The 20,510-nt window shown below is 41.4% G+C and overlaps 1 protein-coding gene and 1 long non-coding RNA gene across 3 annotated transcripts in view; one reads left to right on the top strand and one right to left on the bottom strand.

The window, feature by feature from the left end:
- The window catches only part of chrm3a (cholinergic receptor, muscarinic 3a), a 60,273-nt gene that overhangs the window by 22,322 nt on the left and 17,441 nt on the right, over positions 1-20,510 (bottom strand). For both annotated transcript variants that reach the window (XM_040179217.2, XM_040179218.2), the window contains exon 2: positions 16,957-17,071. The gene's annotated coding sequence lies outside the window, so the exon portion shown is untranslated. The remainder of the gene's footprint in view (positions 1-16,956; positions 17,072-20,510) is intronic.
- LOC120820947 (uncharacterized) lies at positions 5,281-9,208 on the top strand. Its single transcript, XR_005712458.2, has 3 exons — positions 5,281-5,352; positions 5,469-5,568; positions 8,516-9,208. It is a non-coding gene; the product is annotated as an uncharacterized LOC120820947 (long non-coding RNA).

Consider the following 20,510-nt stretch of genomic DNA (forward strand, 5'->3'; position numbering starts at 1 on the left):
TGTGAAAACGCACAGTTTGGAAGGAGACAATACAGCACTAGAGTCTATGCCAAGAGGCACTTTACCATTATGAAACTACCCATTATCTTGAATAATAATCTCTAGGGAAAAGGTGATTTAAAATCACGTCGCTACGGGTGACGAAGATGATAAGCGCCATGATAAAATCCCTCTGTTTGTGATATAAACACAGGGAAGCCAAACTATGGGTAAACACAATCTGTTTGCCCAAATGCCAAGAGGAAGCGAAACGAGTACAACTATGTTTCAGTGGCTGATGATAGAAAAATGACACAAGTGGATGTCAGGGAAAAAACACAAGTAGATACCGTGGCACAACATGCGAGAAAAGGCCCGTCAAAGTAACAGAAAAAAAAACGTGATAAGCACATAAAGAACAAGTTTTTGAGCGATAATGGAGTGAGGTGATTATGTAGTCGTATCATCCCACTGGGCTGGTGGAGTTGTGGTGGGCGGCAGTGAAGGGTTGGGGGTGTTGGGTCGGGAAAAAAAAGCAGCAGGGAATGGGATCTTCTCTTCTGGGGTAAATTGTCTGTGACTGCATTGCGTGTCCATCATTTCCCTCCGCGGTCTAATTGCAGTCGGTTCCACCCGGCTGCGCTGCTCTCTCCTCCTCGGTGCACAACCACGGTGACACGCGACTGCACTGAGATGAGTAGTTAAAGCGGGAATAATTGCTGTTGTAATTCGTCAACACTCAGCTGTTCTCTATTTAAATCCGACTAAATAAGCAGCTTCGTTTTTCATTTTTGTTGCGAGTAGTTTCACAATTACCGTGGATGTAACGGGGTGAAATAGCCGTTCACTTTTTCTTCTCCACTTTCCGTTTTAACCGCGAATAGGAGCATCGACCCTTTTGGGTTGTGTGAAAGAGAGACCTTGAATGCGTAAATTTCTAATGCGCAACAACATAGAGGCTCATACTTTATTGCTCCTTTCAACCGTGACAAAGGCACTGCAGACCTTCACTGTTTTCCAGAAGAAAAGCGCATTTGGCTTTGAAACTCGACTAAATATGGAACGGTAGCTGAGGCTATACAACAATTTTTCGTCTGATGGACTCTGGGAAGCTATGTCAGTGGGTTTCTGGTACTTAGTCCGCTGCATGTGCAAATCTATTCAAACCTTTTTTTGAAAAAGCTTGGAACCATTGCAAAAATGCATCACAGCCAATATTAAAATACCTTTTTCATGAAAGATATTTGCAGACGAGTAAATCATATTTTTTTCGCCTATCGTCTCTTGGTTTGAAAATGCATTGAAAGGATAAAGGAAGCTCTGTCCAGTGTTCTTCCTCGCTTTAGACTACCATTGCTGGTAAATCTGCCACCATTGTCATTATAACATGCAAATGTGATGTGTGAGAAGAGAAAGACAGACAGGTCACTTCATCTGGTCTTTTTCTTCTTCTCCATTGAGAATCATTATCTCAAAAAATGTCTCCAGATCTAACTGAAAAACACATCACTATTGAGAGTCCCCCTCTTCACCATCTAATGAGAGGGATAATAACATTTTCTTCTTCCATAAAAAATAATGATGGAGACAGAAGCTGAATATTGTAACTGTAGGACTAAATCAAGCAACAAATTCTTGCCTTCAACTCTTACTTTCCCTTATCCTCGCGCCTGAAACTCATTTAAAGGCTGTCATTCAGACTAGTTTGGAAATCATCCTGAAATAAAGTCCTCATCAGTGTGAGATTAAGAAAACCATATAATGGGGTTATTTGAAGTGAAAAGCAACAACTCAGCAGAGCTGTCAACAGGTGTTCATGCTCAATACAGAAGCATGTTAATGAACTGCAGGTGAGAAACGCCGGCACACATTTACACATCGCAACACTGTGGGAAATAATTAGTCAGCACAATAGCTTTATAATTTCAGATTCAAAGCCTAATTGCACAACAGGGGTTGGTGCTCAGAATTACCCCCTTTTGTGGTCTCATTAGTAAGAATAGGTATTCATTTCGGCCAGCTATGACACCCAGAACCACTTCAGTTGAATAACAAGGGATCCACATGAGTAAGTGTCTACATTATAGACGCTTCACCCTTCGAAACAATAATCAACTCATTACAAATTCTGACAAATACGGGTATGGGTGTAGAGATTTGAGTGGTGACAGATAACCTCCTTTCAAAATTAAGCTATTTCACTAATTTAACAAGACATGCATGACTGTGTGCATGCTGTGCATTGGTAATCCGTCTAAATCATGTCAGTTTTCATTTGTTGCCGAAAGCAGAGAACATTTTGTGACGCTGTTTGAGGATAAAACACAATAGGCAGAGGATGTAATGAAGAATGACCAGCATGAGAGCTTCTAAGTGTGGCTACCACAGCTGTCCGTCAGAGGAGGCAAAATGGCAATAAAATGAACGGCATCCTTTTCAAGACATGGGCAACGGGTCAATGAGAACTAGCAGCTCAGAACCTCTCCACCTGCACAGGAAACCTCTCAGCTGTCTTCAAGATTTGGACAAACAAGGCAAGGACTTCCCCGAAAGAGAGCCAACCTTCATGGCGTGGCGCCACTTTAAATTCAAACAGAAAGCATTCCAGGGAAATATGCTACATTTAAAAAAGTAAACATCTATTAAGGGATTTTCTTGTGAGGACCGTCGGGCTCAGTGGCAGAGAATCAAAGAGACGACGTGCACTGTATGGGAAATAAATAAATGCCAGTTGACAGTCACAGCGAGTCCGTTTCTCAGCTCGTGTTTGCTGCCCTTTTCTGGCTTATTAATCATAAAATCTGAGTGAGCAGAAGATGCATTTATGGTGTTGAGGACAGTCTGAGATAAGGTTTCCTGAGAGGGATGAAATAGCGCTCTAACTGTGGGAGGTGAGACAACCGAATCAAGTAAGCATTTAATAACCTGAGCGCATTTCCAAATGAAATAGTGCCACGTGAGACATTTATTGCTCTGAACCTTAAATTATCTACGGAGCCGTTTGGAAGTCAGATTTCCGGCCTGTGTGAGTGAGGACATATTTTATGGCCCTCTCCTCCACTTTCCGGCTTGGGGATTGGATCTGGTGATATTACACAGGCTACAAAGCTCATGTGACCGTATTAAGTTTGCGAGACAAACAAATGACATGCTACGTTAGGCTTCCAGGTCGGGTGTTGGTGACGCTATACACTCCTGGTCCTATGATTCAGTTAGCACCACAGAACTGTTGGTGTCGACCCGGGGGTTTGATATGAAACACGCCTCGGCTTAGTTATGATTCACTCATGCCAAGTATTGGCCACCCAAGCAGTACGCTCATGTTGGAATACTATGAAATTGAAAAAAAAAAAAGTATAATCAGTATGGAAAACATGTATTTTTCAGCTACCCAATCACATGAACAAGAAGCTACTTCGCGTTTGTGTTCATTTGAATCTGATTCCAATTTGGCAGCTTTATGTATAATCCTGTGTGGAAAGGGGCAACGCATATCAAGGATATGACCTTTGGTTGGTTATGCCAATGAACTAACCTACATCACTACGTCAGTGGATAAAACACACCTGTCAATCATGTCCCACTGCAGTCATTTCCAGCTGCAACCATTCAACCTGAGCCAATTTGCTGTGCCATTATTTCCCTTTACCCACGATGTGACACTTTTGTCAGCAGGACTATAACTCTTAGACTAATTGATGCGTGGTCAATAAAACGTAAGTCTAAGTCTAAGTGATGGCTGCCTCTGTTCCAACAGTAATGCGGATACAAAATTGGAACTAAGGAATTTGTTCAGGATTTTTGTAGCGATTAGATTGGGTGACATGAAATGATGGAGTGAGAAAGGTAAAACGGTCTTCTTACTTACTGCAGTAGAATTAGTATTTTCTTGTATCTCTCAACCTTAATTTTCTCATGATCTTTCGCTACATTTCTACGTCACCGACCTGTCTGCATCTTTTTCTCTCTCCTGGTAAAACCGCAGCTTTTCAACCACTTTTGCTCTTTTCATCCATAAACTCCCATGACCGTTGTAATGGTCCCTCTTACTCACGCAGATATGTACGGCATGAGGACGATAAGATAATAGCCGTATATTTTAGACATGCTAGAATGATGAATTCAGAGGGGGAATTATTTAAATATCAGTGATTATAATCTCTTCAACTCTATCCAGTCGGTTTAATGGTACAATTAACATACTAATGTTACTAATCTGCATTACGCCACATAAACACGGGCCAAGCATTAAATACTGCCAAATGTTTGTCATTCCTGTCCCTCTCTGCTGGAATTTCGCAGCAAATTCATTAGCTCCGTTCAGCGGGCACACTGAGGCATTGACTCTTGCATTATGTAGTCTTGGTGAATCCATTAACAGCGTGACACCGAGGCGTTCCTGTCACTGGCTCCTCACATAGGAGCCCATCAGATCAAATCTCATCTTCTCTGTTTTTCGTCTGCGGCAGGTGCAGCAGAAGAACCAGCTCGACACCGTTCATTGCTGCTGAGTCTTGCCGAATGAGAGATTTTCAAATCTTATTGGATCCACTTGTGTGGCGAATCACACTGCTGTGCAAGCGAGGTGAATGCACACCCAAACCCAAACAACCTGGACACCTGGCAGGATGGGAAATCCAGGCAAGAATCCATCAGCCATTACTGGTATGGGTTGTTTCATTGCTAGTAAGTTGGATTGATTGTGCGAGTGAATGTGTTTGGATGCTTTAAAAAGGACAAATAATTTTTTGTACAAGAGAAAAGACAGACATTTCACTTCCATTTATACTTGAAAGGAAGCAACACACTTCGTATCATTATAGATAAAGTGCCATGAGGTAGGCAAATTAAGTCTGAGGAAATGTAGTCACACTCTGACCTTCTGATGCACACACATCTCATCATGTTCAACCAGGCGTTGATTTCCAAGTTCTTCAGCTGTGAAAAGTGAGTCACTCAACTGCAACCAGGTGTGCTTCCTGGGTGCTCTATCTATATCAGAAGTGAAGGCTCCCATCTAGCAACAGACTGACCCCATCAGTGCTATAGTATCATTTCGTACTATGCATTAACTCTAAAATTTTAAAAACTGGTTTTGGATATAAAATACAATGATTGTTGCAAAGTAAATGTAATAAAAAATGTCAGAGACAATGTTCTTGGTTGTGATCTACCACTGAGATATTTATGTCAAATAAAAGGTTGAAGCAACACCAGGAAGGTGAAATCTGTCATTTGCAAGAACAAAGCATTATGTAATATCTTTTTATTTACCATTTCTAACCTGCAGTGCGCAATCAGTCTCTCAGCGTGCACAGATCAACCTATCATCAAAGACAGAGCTGAAGAAAATGCATTTTAGCTTCATTCACGGTAAATCTTCAAAAGCTCCATGCCATAACTCTGGAAATGTATCAGCTCAATATCCAAACCTCGCCTAATTGTTTCCCTTGAAGGACATCAATTGAGAGCTTTTACTCTTCTCTCAGTAGCCTTCGTCTCTGCCTCATGCTGACCTCAACATCCTGACCGATAAAACGGTCCCTCACCCTCTGATGCTGATGGAGGACTTTCTGCGCCATAGTACAGGTGTGTGGATGCAAGTACACCTATAAGGTTCATTCTGGGAAACTTTAGTGTTACAATATTAAGCTTTGTAAAGGCAGGAAGGAGAAAGTAGACGGAGGAGTTGCGGGCAGGAAAACTCATCACGGCAGAGTGAGCAAGACATGGTGGAGGATAATGATCATTTTTTGCTATTCCTTGAAGAAACAATGGAGGAATATCATGAGATGTCAGATTCTAGTTTAGGCCTTGAAGCTAAAATCCAGTGGGAAAAGAAATAATCCCCACTTCTATTTAAATGTAAGATTTCAAATCATATGAGAAATACTCTTCTTAATGAGCTGCATTTCATTGGAATGTCAGTACTTTGAACTGATCATGAATATTCAGACTGCAGCCCGCCAAAACTGACCTCACTGAGAAGTGAAATGTTGAAACACCGACGCGTTTGACTGGGCCCTAAAAATCCACCGTAACACATTGTTAGCTGTTGCAAATAAACCAGGCAGCACTGACACGCAAATCAATTGCTGAGTGGACCCTTAAAGCAGTGTGGCTATTCGCTGCAGCCTGGCTGGTTAGGACCCCCAAGACCCATTTAAACTAAATTTTACAAAATAGATTTGTGACTTACATTAGCCTCCCCGGGGAACAAGAATCCTCCTCTTTTTTTCCCTCTCGCCATGAAGAAATGATGAATCGATGGTGTCATTAACTGCAGGACAGGGTGATATTCTCGGCTTCAATAACTCACAGATGAAAACAGCTGTGAGCATTATTGCATCGCACAAACGGCAGTTCGCTTGGCTGATGGACAAGGAGCAGCCAGGCTTGAACGTTCGCGAAAATATGAACACAGACTAATAAACCAAATCAATTCTGCCATTTTCATAGAATGACGAGAAAAGCCAACAGCAGCAGTGGAAGTGACAGCATCCCGTTCAAATATCAGACAACAAAAATTAAGAGAAAAGACATGATTAGAGTTAAGTTAAGGGACACAATGTATGCAATTTTATTTTGCAATACATGTTGGTATTGAAAGTTGATTAATTAGTCGTTGATCTACTGAAAATTAATCTGCAAATATAATAATTGATTAGTCATCAAGTCATTTATATTTACATTTAAAACAAGCAGATTTGAACACATCACATTGGGGTTTAGATTTTATCCCAAAACGAATTAAGTAAATAATGGCTGATGACAGTTAGTAAGTAATCTGCATATTGTTTAATTATCTACTTGGTCTATGAAAAAGGCCCATTTTAATTCCATCGATTCACACAGCTGTCTCGTTTGCTTCGTGCAAACAATAGTCTAAAACTGAAAGATAAAAACGTTATCTTCACAAAGGTGAATGCTTGGTGAGTAGAATATGCAGACACGAATGGCACATCATTGCAATGAATTAATTAATAATGTATATCCATAACAAAGTTCTGCTCAATGATCGGCCACACTGCCCATAATAGCCAACTGGACTTACAGACATTCAAATAGTAAATGTCACAGTATAAAGTGATCACCAAACCCCAGCTTCCAACAATGCATTAAAATAGTTATTAAAATAATGCATTGTCACAATCAGCACACCGGATTATTTCTAAGTCTAGCTTTTACAAATCATAATAAAAATGCCCACATTCAAAACATAGGAGATAAACTATGTTGCACACTGCAGAACCCAGAACCTCCATATTTAAAAGTAAATTGAATTTTCCTCAGTGCACTGGCAAATTACTGTTTCCAATTACTTATTGTATATCCCCGTCTTGATTTACTGCAAAGAGAATTGAGCTTGCGTTATCGTTTGTTTATTTGCAGGCTTCTGTGCAAAATAGGAAATTTCTCCCTCCGAGCTTCTTATCGATGTTTGGAGTCCGAGGGAGAGCACTCGGCATGTGGGACCGCTCATGCACCCACACACATACCTCGTAAAGTAAGGCAGCTTAAGAACCTTGCTGCTCAGGCACAACACTTGCCATGCATACATTTGGGAGAGGAGGAAGGTAATGAGTGAAATTACTTTGCTAAACGAAGGGGCCCGGTGCTCTGCAGTGTAGAACTGTGCAGCGGCGACCTCGGGGGGGCCCTGCACCTCATTCAGTTCCCTTTCTCTCTGCTGATGGGCAGGATTCAGCCGGGAGGTTATCAGTCAGGTTAAACGGGGGCTACCGCTGACTAGTGGGTTAAAGGTTGAGCGTTAGTGACAATGGGCTGATATGGAGAGAGAGAAGAGTAGTCATACAAAATAAGTTGTTTTTTCAAAAGTCACATTACCATAATTACCCAGAAATATTAAAACATTATTTCCATTGATGAGCTGATTGCAGATTGCAAACAGCAGACAGGGGAAATAAGCCAGACCGGGCAATGAATAATTGAGATCATTAACTTCTTGGGGCCTAAACTGATGTAACGAGGGGAGTAATGCAATCATTGGCTTTCTCTAAAGGCGAACGTTCCGTGGTTCTGATTTAAACGGCTACATTAGTGTTTTAAACACAGCTGCACAAGACGGATGGAATCTTCAGCGGGCAAGTTAATTGCTGTTGGCCATGAAGACACATGATTCATCAACACGGATGTAGATAACATGACACAATGGACAGAGGACTAATACATGGGGTGTCCAAATCAATCAACCCTGGTCTCAAGCACGTTACAAGAAGTCAGAGTGAACCGCGTGCGTGCAAGTGGAGAGACTGTAGAACTTAATCATGTTCCTCTTGAAAGCTAAATAATGACTAATGGCGAATTACTTAAAACATTAAGCTTTAAAGAATGTTCAAGAGAAACTCCATCAGTGATTATGTTAACAGGAGCATATTTCCTCCCTCGGCCGCTTCAAAGTGAAGCCTTCGGTGGTGGATTTATATTCCGGCTCACGGGGCTGCAGGGTTAACGTGCGGCCAGTCGTACCATGCATGTGTGTGTGTGTGTGTGTTCGTTTTTTTCTTTCAATCAGGGTCTGATCCAAGTGCCTCCAGATGCTGGTGCCATTTGCTCTCCTGCCAATCAAAGTCCACGGCAGGATGCCAGTCCCGGAGAGGCCCGGGTTTTAAAGGCGGCTTACCTGTATCTCCGTATTAGCGGATACACACTGTGCTCTCCCCCTGTAGCAGTTCAGTCACACAAGGCAGAGCACCATCTATCAGTTGTGAGCGATAGGCACAAAATACTCCAGTTTAAATGCAGTACCAGTCCAACGTTTGGATAACCCCCAATTGAATGAAATGTGTGCATTCCTCACTTCCTGTGACTCTATAGTGGCTTTTTACATACCATCCAAATGACTTGAAACCATCTAAAAAAATGTGTCCAAATACTCGAGATTTGGCTGTTCAATTCGCCCCTTTTTATTTATTTTTTGATTTGGACTCTCTGGCAATCAGAAATCGAATTTGCACGAGAAACAGTGAGGATGTGGAAATACACTCCCGGTGCGGGATCAGTGAAGGCTGCTTGTAGGATTTAAATCCTTTTGTGGAACCTTGCATTTCCAGCCTATCAGTGGACCCCGACTGGCTCTGGCTTGGAAGGTCATGAGAGTCTGGCAGTGAGATTTACAGCATCCCTCACCCGGACTTGGGCGCTTCCCGAGGCTGTGGATTTACAGCCTAACGTGCCAGATTTTTCCAAATACTCAAATAAAAACGAGAGAATTGTTTCAAATCTTATCAGGCTTTTTCCGGGGAACTTGTTCTCCATACAACGTGCGCATTTGAAACAAGACACAGCACTGCACATGTATCATTGTAGAGGTCAAACAAGCTTCTGCAGAGATAATAGTTGTTTTTTTTCAAAAGGACTGCCATTAAATTAAGTGTCTGCAGGAAAGGCACCTCTCACATCGTAGGTTAATGGAAATCACACCAACAGAACACGTCAGCAGCTACTCGGCCGGTGTCTTCTGTAGTTTTTGACTAATAATCCCCGTAGTGCAACAACAAAGGTGAGAGAAGAAAAACAAAGTGGAGGGATACTGAATCATCTTTGACTTTACATCCATGATTGCCAAGTGAATGCCACTTAATTACAGCACATTAGTCAAACACAGGTACACCTACTGTACACTCATTTTTCTGAAAATCCATCTTCAGAAAATATTTTAGATTTCACGGCAAGCAATAAATAAAAAGAGAAATCCAAGAAAATGCAAGAGGGCAGTAAACGGCCGTCATGTGCGTCATGGAGAACTGTGTCCGTCCCAATTGCATTGCTGATTCTGGCACAGATTAGCATAGCCTGTAAAGAATTGCTGATATCACTAAAACAGGCTATACTAATTAAAGCCAGAATCATCAATTCACATCTTCGGAGACCTTGAACTTGATCTAAGCAAAGCTAAAGTTGGAAACAAATCAAACGTTAGCATCAGAGAGTGAGTAGATGAATGGGAGATGAAAGAAAAGAGGAACTGGACGATTTTTCTGAATGAAATTGTAAAGAATTGCACTTTTAATTGTGAGGTAAACTTACCAACGTATGTTCATTACATACTACACAAAAAATCTGTTTCCGTCCTATAAAGGGGAAAAGGAAATGATTCACTCAATCAAGCTGATTGTCGGAGATACGTCAGTTTGAGTGTTGAACACATGGTGCATTTCAGTTCGGAGCAGCACAGCAGCAGAGGAGGGGTCCGCAGTCCCCCCGTTCTATAAGCAGTTTGTATCACACGCAAGCCGAGTCTGGGATTTTACACACCGCTCACAATGCATCACACCAGCTAGTGAATAATAGCCTGCCTATAATGGATGGCCTGGTGAAAGAGAGATGAAGACAGCGCAGGAAAGAAAAGGATGAACAACCAGGGAGAGTTCAGAAGGTACAAAATGACAGAAAACCCATTTCCAGTTTTGAGATAAAGGAAATATACCGTTCATTCTGTTTCATCTTAAGAAAAAAAACAGGTGAAGTGAAAATATTGCAGAATTTCCAACAAAAAGGAATACAAAGATGAGTCAAATGCATCACCAAAGTAGTTGTTTCACTGCCTCTGACTCTCAGACTTATTTTTCAAAGCCGATGAAGTTCCTCATTTTTGGTTTGCGCTTTGAAACCTTTGTGAATAAAGCATCAAGAGGGTTTGTCAGAATAGTCCAACAAAAAATCTGCTCTGCTCAGAGGTCTCAATCCTTCACAGGATTTCTATGGCTCAGCTTATGTAAAAGCTGTAATAATGCATCATGATAATGAACCAGACCTAAGATACAGCGTTCGGCAGATGCAGTTTACCGATTCATCACTGTGCCATTATGACAAAAGCTGTGATTTCTAACTTTGTCTTTGAAAAGAAAAAATTCCTGCACGGTTGTGTAAACCAAATAACCAAACTAGCATGACTGAGGGCCAAAAGAAGAAAGGAAGAATGTGTGTATGCTCATTTTCAAAGTTATGTGTGGATCATTTAATTCATTTTAGAGACGCTGGAAAAAGAAATCACGTATGGAAAGATGGGGAAACATGCCTGGCTGAAACATTTTCCATTCAAGCGATTTTCTCATTTGATCCTTCACCACAGAATTGATGTTATGACTACAATGGAAAAAACAATTCAAATACATCAAAAATACGTTTCAGGCCCTTGTCCTCTTAATTTGTGTATCTTAGGCATGCTTAGTCCAGGCCTAAACGTGACCGTGCCTGTTGCTCAGCAATCAATGTTTGCCATGCTCACCATCCTAGTTAGCACGATACCATGTGTTGATATGCACTACACACGAGGTACAAGTAGTGGACATACGGTACAAAGGTCTTTGATATGATGGAGGCACTTAAGGGGAGGATGAATTCGTGAAACAAATTAGAGATGTTGACCCATTTAACTCAAAATCCAAATTGTAAACATCGTGGTGCTGCAAGGACAAAAAGTCGAAGGGGTTAATTAGGATATTTAGACCAACCAGCGCTGGCGTCCCTAAAGGCAACGCCACTCCAATCCAGCAGCACTTAAATGGGATGTAGTCATTCTGAGGTTGATTAACAGGCCCGACTGCAGTCTTTCTAATAAATGGACGGCTTTAAAATGTTTTTCTAGATGTAACTTTCAGATTTGTTTTGTGCTTGTACTTAACTTTGATCCATTGGGACTATTCTGCAAATGAAATGGGTAGTTTCCCATTTTTTATCGAGATGCAAAAACTCTGGTATGTTTTGTTTCTAAATGAAGTTGCAAGTTAAGAAGTATTGTAAATTTGCTAAATCAATATTAGCCAACCAAATGCAATGTGTAACAATTTAAATTCCTGTAGGGTCTTGTGAGGGGGAGATAGCATATAGAATTATTACATATTAAGACAGAGTGCCGTACTCACCACCACATTCTAAGGCTGCAGAATAACATGTCTATGGGTTGACTTGATGAGAGTTGCACGAATCGAAAATCCACCAAATAAAATATCGAATCATTCCACAGGAGGAAAATTGGGAAATTTATTCCGGAGGCTCTCAAGCAGCCATGGTACTGTGTTCTGACAGCTGAAGTAGGAAGGACAATATCCAGTGGAGGAAGGAATGGAGAAAAATAGGAGGAGGAGAAATAAAAGTAAAGTATGTAAAAATATGTATTAGGACACTGAGCCTCATTTCTAAATAAAAGCTGAAACCAGATTCACATTTAAGATCTGCCAAGCAGCAATGAAAAAAAAGAAAAACAAGGAAATCCTACCTCACTAGATTTTAGGAAAACATGACGGTTTGGTGATACATTTGGTATGTTTCATGTGGCTAATGCAATCATATGAGAGTTAGAAATATCAAAGTTGTATTCTTTGTATGAGTAGTACGGTTCTGCAGGGTGCACAGCAGCGAGGGGTGTAGAGCGATCAACAAGGTGATAGAGAGGTTAAAAGAAGACCCTGTAAACCAAAGGCAAAGGAGATTAGTGGTGAACATAGGGCAGGGTTTTTGTAGGAGGAAAACATCACAGGTAAGAAAGACTGTGGAACAAACCCTTTTGATAGAAAGGAAAGAAATTTCATTTCATTTCTGGAATTACCCCTGAAAAAAGCAGACATGGGGGAGTCCAGTGGAGGGACTTGGCTTGAAGGTGGTGCAACATGGAAAGAAACCAAATGCATGTGCCAACATGCCCCTTCCCTCAACCCACAGTGGACGGGTGAGTGGGGCAAGGTGACAAAAACACCAGATAACACTGGAGGTAATAGGAATAGAAAAGACTACAAACTATTTAAAGCACCTGTGCAATCGCCGCTGACATCTACAGTATCACTTTCTCCAGCATACTTCAGCAAGAATGATTCTGCATTCGTTTTTGACACGAGGGCACCTGTAGGCTGTGAGTCCAGAATAAGAAGTCATCAGAAACAATCTCACCGCTGTGTGTCTGCAGTGTTGCATCTGCGGTTCATTCACTTTCCTTAACACCCACGAGTTCTTCAATCTGTCCCCAGAGGCGTTGACTGGAACCCACAGGGACGTTCCAGCCAAGCACCCCGGTGTTCGTGAAGTTCATCACTGTCGCCTCGAGCAACTATTACATGTGACACATGCGCACGGCTCCACGCTCTAAGGAGCGGAAAGGCTGCCTGGCCAACAGGGAAACGCCCACCTCATAAATGTATGGGTTCTTTTTTTAGGTATAACACTATCCAGAGTGTTTTACATTACATAAAAACTTGAGGTTTGGACAGAGCACTACAGCTGTATGCATCTATACTCCGAAAATATAATGAATGTTGCAATAATCATGTTTTATATTTGTTCAATTTCACAAATGCTGGATGCCCAACTTGTAATATACAACAGCCTTGTTCACTTTTTATACAAATGTGAACAATAAAACACTTACCAAAAAGAACGTAGCAATTCATTTTCATAACCAGTCATGCTTTTAGATGTGAGAGATATGTCTACCGATCAAAAGTGGGCCTTGAATGACTAAAAGGTTGAGAACCCCAGATCGAATAAAGGTACCGATCATTCCATCAAAGAATCAAATAATAGAACATAATATAATATCAATACCTTTTTTAAAAAGGTATCCTTACAACCTAAAACTAGGGCATGAGTTAAAACATGAATGCAACATAAACATGACGTTTCAAGCTGGGGATGTTAATCTTAACAACTTCGGCAATTCTACTTTTAATTCCTAAAAAGTGACCTAACTAACTGGCGAATCCCAGTGTTGCAAACTCTTCTCCATGTAAAGTGGAGTTTTATAAATCCTGCACGAAAGTCGCCAAATTGGCAAGAGTGACAGCCCGCTCCTTCAAGCATAATTAATGAACATTCTCCACCAGCCTCGACCTCAATCACATTGATTCATGTTAAATACTTGTTACCGCAGTCAGAACCTTTGTAACCATCGTAACACATTGTACAGCCGTCAAAATATTACTGTTGGAAAACTACATGTTGATTAATGGACAAGAGAACAACAGAGTTAAACCAAAAATGAGCCGCGGTCTATTTAACAAAAAAAAATACTATACAGAGCAAAGCACTACAGGAAGTTACAGTGGACAAAATATCTTTAGGACAATTCCAATATACATGAGGTTTCAATAAGTGTTGATTAAGTAAAAAATATGTGGGGGGAAGCATGATGAAATGAAGTGCAGCATAACCTGTTTGAGTATTTTATTATTCAATGTGCTGATGTGTTGCATTTATAAATAAATCAACTATACTACATATGTAATGACTGTTGGGGATTCAGGGTTCATTGTTAGAACATTCCTTGAAGAGATGCGTCATCTCCAACTGCGTACAAACTTTAAGCTAAAAGTACCATGAGTACTGAGTTTCTTATGCGTCATAAAAACAGTTCAGCAGAGTAAAGTGGACATAATGGACTTATGATATGGAATATCTCATAACTTGGTAAAGGATTATTTTGTAATTGTAAAGTATGAGCCCATGAGAGCTGCAGCTGAATACTTAATAGGTTTGACCAACGTTTGAAGTATCATAATGCAGAAGCCGACTTCCTAATGAAGTCCCACTGGACTGGTCTCAACTATATCGCACCTTTTGATCTCTCAAAAAACTGACCGTCAGTTTAATTCTTACACAAATGGGCCGGATGTGCAGCATGTTACAGTCGCTAGATTATGATGAACACCTCTATAAAAAGAGGAGCAAATGCAAATATTCAATATGTAGTTATGATCATTTCTCAACATTAGAGACTCAAATACAAATACAAACTAAAGCGCTTATTAACTCTCACTTTTAAACTGCTGTTGCGGAATGCAGCCCAAGATCTCTACAAGTTATTCTTAATTTCTGCATGAGATGTGTGCTTCAGAGATACGTTCATTGATTCATAGTGTGATTTAACAGTGACGTCTGCAAAAACACTGCTTTTAAATGATGACGGAAAAAGATATCGCCTTGGACCTCTTCAATTGTGGGATTCAGATAAACACAATTCCTCAAAGCATAACAAACTTTGAATTAATGATAAAAATCTCCCGCCAACCATCGTGAAAGTCCAATAAAAACAGTGTCACCAACAACACATTAGAAGAAGTGTCGGAGACAAACACAGGTAATCACGGCCCAATCACGATGTGACAGAAATGGTTTATCATTTCAGCGCTCGTGCCTCTATGTGCTCGTCCATATCTCGACCGGCCTCCTGTTACCGAGAATTCACGCTGACTGAATTCAATCCATTGCTCGAATGCCTTTTAACCAGCCACGCTGTGCGCAGGGCGACAAAGTGTAAACCCACTGAACTCTGTACAGTGCAACTTCAATTACAACGTACATATGCACCATCTACTCTCCCCCGACAAACGAGCCTCGCCTTCGGCCATTTGGTACGAGTTGTTTTTGTTAATGTTTTTTTTTTTTTGTCTTTTAGTTTCACACAAATTGAATTGGTTACAGCCGCAGGTTCTCCACTCCGATAGGAAGTCCATTATTCCACCCGCCTGCCTGCAACAGGGCAACGGTTCTTATGAAAACCACACGTATGCCAAGTTAACGTTATCAAGAGGTCCGTATTTCTCTGCACGCCTCACCCAATCCTGCACACGTTGCATATTATTAAACATTATCTGTAGTACAGTAAAGTACTGGTGGGAACTTTGGGTAATGTTTCTTTTGTTGGCATAATTACGTTTGTTTATTCTTTTTCAGACATTTTGTAACAGTTACAGATGGTTTGCCCCGGTCTCTAAGGACTGCTTCCGTGAGTGCCTTTGCCCGTGCTAATATCACACTGACAGAAATGGGCATCCAAATTAAGGTCACACATGATTCACCAATGTTTTCACATGGGCAGTTCAGCTTCAGTGATCTGCCCTTCATGGATGAGAAATAAGGTTTTTCTTCACTTAAAATAAGGTTTCAAAATGTGTCATTCTATATTTTTCATATTTTCAATGTAAAGCCTACGGAAATAAATGAAATGAATTGATTAAGTAGTGCAAGTGTAGCCAAAGACTCCTATGTTTCCTAAAAAGTAACAACAATGTGGCATTAGTTGACATTTTCCCCAAATAGTTTTAGGATGCATTTTAGTCTATTTAGAGTAATAATCCCATAACACCTAACTCCCCATTAGAGCACAAAGTAATACTAATATAAAATACACAAAACTAATCCTATTCACTCTTGGCTGTTTACTATAAGCTATGTGGCCGATTATCAACCCTTTTTCAAAATGTAGAATCAGTAGAGTCAGTAGGAAGGAATTTGGGTGGGGCTGCAGGGGGTCTAAATTCTGTGACAGTTCAGACGGAGCTAACTGTGTTTACCTGAGGGGGGGGGGGCAGGGAAGGGAGGGAGGGACTTTATCACCCGTATCATCTTGTTCACGTGCACAAGCATGCACTGAAATGGACTTGATGCCGCAACTTTATTCTCTGCTCAGGGATCCAGAACTCAACCACATCATTTCACCTGCAAATAGATGTTTGCAGCTTTGCAACTGCTCTGAATGTTGAACAAAGGACCTTTACGGATCAGTAATTCAGTGCTTCAGGGAAGACAAAATGTCTCATTTCCACGTTTTACTTTTGTCAGGCAGCAGTGACAAATGCCAACAAAAAGAAAGTAGATGATGTACTGCACTCGGTTTTAGTAACCTGACCTGCCAGTTGGCCTGTTACCAAACGGCAACCTCAGGTGCTGAGAAATTAAATAAAAAAATTCAAGTCAAAAGTCCCATATGGCGGGCTCCAAAAAGCAAAACAATCCCCACAGAGCTGCATGTTAAAATGCTCAAATTTACAGCAGAACAGACGTTTAAAGCCTGGTAACAAAATAGCTTTGGCTTACTTTCCTGTTTGGGAATCTTCTTTTTACTCGGCCTTTTGAATTACATTAAGGCTTGAAGTTGGACCTAATTGGGGCTACAAATTGTTGACGACGGGGGGGAGACATGGTGTCACTTGTAAAAACAATGGATTCTCTGTCTTAACTCACCAAATGTTTCGGGGAGGTGAAGCGTCTGGAGGTCACCTTTCAGCGGAGTGCCTCCTGGTTACCATGCTGTCTGCCGGGGGAGCTTGATTATCCTCCTTTGGACGGATCATGGCGTCTGGCAGGCAGACAGGGATCAAGGGGGCAGGGGGAGGAAGAGAGAGAAGGAAATAATGAGTTAAAAAGGACGTGTCCTAATTAGGAAGTGGAACACCTATAGCTCACTTTTCTTTTTTTTCGAGCATTGGAGACAGAGGTCATATTCAAACAGGTAAGAAAGAGCATCAATCTTCTGTTCTTCCTCTAAATAGAGCCAAAATTCTTCAGTCGTCAACTAATTTGTACATCTTCTCAAGTGTATTGGTGCCAAATAGCATGTGAGTAATCTACCTTTTTTACATCTGCAGCGGTGTCAGGATCTTTGATCATGCAATATGTTTTAATCAAGGATCTACTTGAGACGTGTAGCTACCATTCCCCGCTGGATAATATCTGTCAAAGGGAAGAATGGCATGTCTTCATGTCTAGGGAAGTGTTCATGCCTTATATAGTCTTGGTCTAGTAGAGTTGCCTGCTACACATAGCTAGATCTCGCCGGGGGCGAAGGAAACAGACCTTATGAGAGCTCATTAAAACAGTCTTCAAGTCCTGCGAGATAAATATGAAATGTACCACCAAAAAATGAGCTTGCCATTAAAAATAATCATAAGTCACGGAGCAGTTCTCAGACTGGAAATGTATTTATATAGAATGGAAGTCATAGTTCGATGGTTGAATAAATGGTTGATGGGTGAGAGAGTGGAGGACGTGCGAGGCAGAGGCTGATATTCTAATAATTCTCAAACGCTTTGAGTGTTGTGAGACAAATGAGCGCGCTACACTCCTCTTTTCGTGTTACACTAACATTGCACCTCAAAAGGTCAATGGAGGAAACGTTTCTCTTTTAATCAGGGTTGGATGAAAACTCGGTATGAGGAAGATTTTCTCTGTGACATTTCTTTAGAAACACTAAAACTACTTTTTAAATTAAAATCTTGAATTGTTTCGTGAATTTCAATAAGATGGGTTACTTCATCTCACTTCTGAAGGCCTCATTGCCGTATCTGCTCCACATTTTAGCCGAGTCTGCAGGGGCTCTCTCAAGTGAGCCATAAAAAGGACTGAACGAGACAATTACCGTTTTTTTAAAGTTTTCCGCTGTAAAGCTGCAACTCGACTTGATCCGAGTCTCAATTTGCATTAAGTACCCTATGAATGAGCGGGTTTTTTTCCTACAATAATTTGTAATGTTAATTATGCAGATAGTGTCAATGTCAAAGTCTCACTCCTTTAAAGTAACAGATAAGAGGTCAAGAATTATATAAACTTTACCTCTCATTTGTATAGTTAATTAAGCCTGTAGAGACAAATCTCTAAATGCTTGTTTACGAAAAGCAACTTATGTTTAATGTGGATATAAGATTCCACACACACACACACAGACGGAAAGTTGTATTCGTGGATTCGGAGGCAGTTGAATCTCAGCAGACGACGGCTCCTAAACGCTTATGATGAGGTAATGCAGAGTTAAAGTTGTGTGTATGTTCTTGCATTGATGCTTTGTTTAGAATACGTTTAAATACGGTAGTTTTAGGGGGATTCCGTTAAACCAGTCGATGCATCAAGGTGTACAGACGGAAACCACAGCGGCGACGGCTTAAACACGATCGGTTAGATTTGAAGAAACCTCGTGGCACTTTCACACAGAGCACCACTTCTCTCTTCATCCTAAATCGAGCCCCTTATCTCACCAAGTTTCGGTCCAATATAAATCTACAAGGAAAGGCCGTCAAATGTATTGGCCGTAAGTACATCAATATCGGCTTCCACTGAGTGTTTATCCTTCGCTGTGAAAGCAGCAACGCAGGAATGACTGCAGAGAGAAACTGCACTTGATTAATGTCTATGGCGTTTCGTGTTATATGACTCAAACACCCGGTGTGGGCTTGATTTCAAAGCTCTGTTCTGGCCGTGATAAGACTGGGGCTCAAAACGCCATTAAACGCTTAGGAAAAAGGAGGAAGAATGTTCAGCCAATCTGCCCCTGGTATCAACTTTCAGGCAACATCTTAACCATGAGTCAAATACCTCATCCCATCGTGGTAACTGCAACAAACAAATCAGTATCCAGCCACCTGCGTGTGAGGGCTCCGCAAGAGCCTCCTAAAGAATGGCTTTTCCTCATGAAGTGTTCGTGCAGAGGAGGATGTATTGTCTCCAGCTGTAACGCTGCATACAGGAATGTGTAGGAGCAGCGCGTGTGTGAGAAGAGAGAGGTGTGTGTGTGTGTGTGTATGTTTCTCATGGATGAACTGCAGTTCAGATTGAGCCAAGGTCATCCTCTTCCTTATGACATACATGGAGCCAGTCTGAGCCTCTCACTTGGATGCTCTCCATCCGCTCCGATAAGACCAGCTACTTCATGTGCAGCTGACAGACGCTGAGGCTCCGTATTGTGGGGATCTTGTGTCTTTTTATTTCTTTTCTTGAATCGCAGCGAAGAAGACAAATCTCACAAACAGGCCTTTTATATGTCTTTAAATGTAAAAAGGGGCTTCAGCATATAGTTGGATGCCATGTGTCACTACATCTGGGGACACGACTAAAAGAAAGACGTCACTGGTGTACTGTAGAATGATTAACTAGGGTACAAAAAAAAGTAAATGTATGAGCTACTGTAAAGTAGAGGAAACACAGTGGCGACTAATTGTTCCGCTGAAAGGACCTTTCCCGCTTAAACGGTGGACACGGCTATTGTTAATCGCTTCATGCATATTCATTGCGTACTGTCAAAGAGGCCTGAAGCGGCTTAACCCAAATAAAACTGTAACCAGAAATGTCCACGAAAGGACTCAGTCGCCACCCTGAGAGCTGCAGCTTTGCAGACAAAGAAATCCCTCTGGCACAACAGTGAGGACGAATGCGACAGGCCTCGGTTGAGGACGGCAGCTCTAACCGAAGAATACACATGGGTCAGGATGAAAACTGAATAGGTGAGGTGTATGTGCCGTTTATTAAGGATCAGAGAGGCGCCATTTTAAAGCAAATACATGATGACGGCAACGGAATATACGGCGTTTGAGGAAGCAGCAATAATTAACAGCTATATTTGCTGTACTGGGAGGATGGATTGTTGTTTGCAAACAGTGACACGCCATTCTGCAATTAGAATAAACTGACGGGGTTCTGAATCCAGATTGCACTTAGCTGACCGCACATGACTCTCATATGATACACACAGAACAGAACTATGTAAATAAACCACAAACTTAGTTTTCCTCATTAAACGTTCCCGCTTTCAAATATTCTTAAATGTGTTTGTGAGCCATCTGCTAGAACATAGACACACACACACACACACACACACACACATTGCCCCAGTGGTCCCCCAAAAGGGCTGAATCGAAAAACTTCAACCACATGGCCAAACTGTCGGCGAGCTTCAGTGACGCGGAGAGGATCAGTACCGCGATGCTCCCTGTTAAATGAGCCTGAGCCCACGCAGGAGGACCCATTGG

This window comes from Gasterosteus aculeatus, chromosome 6 (assembly GCF_964276395.1).
Source record: "Gasterosteus aculeatus chromosome 6, fGasAcu3.hap1.1, whole genome shotgun sequence".
Lineage (NCBI taxonomy): Eukaryota > Metazoa > Chordata > Actinopteri > Perciformes > Gasterosteidae > Gasterosteus > Gasterosteus aculeatus.